Here is a 2004-nt window from a genome sequence, read left to right on the forward strand (position 1 = left end):
AGTAGAGGAAAAATAGAGAGTGAGAGAGAGAGAGAGGGGCGGGGGAAAGGAAAAGAGAAAGAAACAGAAACAAAAATAGATACAAAGAAACAAAAGAGAGGTACTGACAAGTGTACGCGGACCGTTCAGTTTTGTTCCTTTTGTGGAAGTGGACGACGAATCCATAGTTATTTGTACGGCCTGGAAATTACGATTCAACTACGCGCATCGATTATATAAGTAGAGTAAATATCGAGCCTAGTGATCACAGCTATTGTACGAAACTACGATTGTAAAACTTTCGCGGAGGAAAAGAAACGATGTTACTAGTATTAGTAATAATGATAATCCATAATAATAATAGTAATAATAGTAATAGTAATAGTAATTAATGATAATAATAATAATGATAATAATAATAATAATTGCGGTTAGATAAACAATATAGAATCGACAATCAAGGCATACTACGAGTGATCTGTCATAAGGAAGCTAAACGTCGGTCTCTCGTAGTTACGCTCCTTTTCTCTTAATCGTTGTTCGAACGAACCTCGAACACTTGGACACATTGAACGATAGAAAAAAATATATGTATATATACATATATACTGTATATTTCTCAAGTATGTATACATACATATAAGTATGTATATATACATATATACTGTATATTTTATGTAACGTGTTGTGTACTTGTTGATGCGATTCACGTATGCATATATGCATTTTTATATATATATATATATATATGTATAATCTATAAAATTCATTCTACGAAGAGTTTTGCCTCGCACCGGTTTTCACTAACGCGACTTCGAAAAGAAGGGCAGGTGGAGGCTAGAGAAAATTCAATGCTTTTTCGTCGGTAAGCTTTCGCCCTTACACTTCAAAGTAAAGATACACGTGTATATCTATATATCCGGTGAGTATCATGCGGTTTTCGTCTCTATATGTTTTTATGCAGCAAATCTACCGTCGCTGGTGGGAGCCATCGAGACTGACGATTTGAAGAAACATGGATAGAGCACGAAGCACCCAAAACGAAATTCATTCCAGAATGAAACCGCTATGATCGACGAAGGAGGAGAGGCAATACCGCACCTATTCCACCTCTCTCTCTATACAGGGTGCCTCAGTAGGTCAGTTACTGAGACACCCTGTATATTTTGTTCTAAATTAAACAGGCTCTAACGTGTCAAAGACGTGTCACGAACGACACACGATTGTTTCATTTTATAAAATCTTAGACTTCAACTTAGGACCTATGGTGTACGTATCTTTTTTGTGTGTGTGTGTGTGTGTGTGTGTGTGTGTGTGTGTGTGTGTGTGTGTGTGTGTGTGTGTGTGAGTGTGATGCTTTTCGTACGCGAATATTGCACGCTTCGATACCCAAATTCGGTATCCAATGAACCGTGTGTACACGCGTTTATGTATATTATATATTATATATCACATATATAATATAGAGTAGTTTGCATATACAAAGCATTCGTGATTTGTTTCGTTATATCTCCTTCTCTATCTTAATTATATATTTTTTTTTTCTTCGTTTTTTTTCTTTTTGCTTGTTTTTTTTTGCAAAACTTACACTACTACGACTTTTCTTCTTCTTTTGTTCACCGCCTTGTCATTTTGTTTTCACGTAGTGCAAAGATAATAGTAAGTGATAATAGTAGTGATAGTAGTAGTAGTAGTAGTAGTAATTGTAGTAGTAATAGTAATAATAATAATAGTTCAAATAGTTTGAATCGCGGAACGAAAACATTTTGCTTCTACATGCGAAATTAAAATGATAAGAAAAAAAAAAAATAAAATAAAAGAAATTGTCTCTTCTGCTCTTAGCCGCTTAACTTTTAACGATCATCCATATCGAATTGTAAGAAGGTCATTCGATGATCGTATAGTTTACTCGTCGTAATAATTATATATTCGCGGTTGCTTGTCATTATTTTCTCTCGCACATATGCTTCCTCTTAATCTCTCTTTCCATCATTCTCACGCCCAGTCTCAAGAAGTGCAAAAAAA

General features: G+C 34.9%; 1 protein-coding gene across 1 annotated transcript in view; it reads right to left on the bottom strand.

Moving 5' to 3' along the window:
* Positions 1 to 1506: 1506 nt before the first annotated feature.
* The window catches only part of LOC122537729 (RB1-inducible coiled-coil protein 1), a gene marked incomplete at its 5' end in the record, with an annotated part of 8591 nt that continues 8093 nt past the window's right edge, over positions 1507 to 2004 (bottom strand). Inside the window, one exon of the mRNA XM_043671157.1 lies at positions 1507 to 2004. This exon is cut by the window's right edge and continues 586 nt beyond it.

The sequence above is a fragment of the Frieseomelitta varia genome, unplaced genomic scaffold (assembly GCF_011392965.1).
Source record: "Frieseomelitta varia isolate USP_RPSP 00005682 unplaced genomic scaffold, Fvar_1.2 scaffold_926, whole genome shotgun sequence".
NCBI lineage: Eukaryota > Metazoa > Arthropoda > Insecta > Hymenoptera > Apidae > Frieseomelitta > Frieseomelitta varia.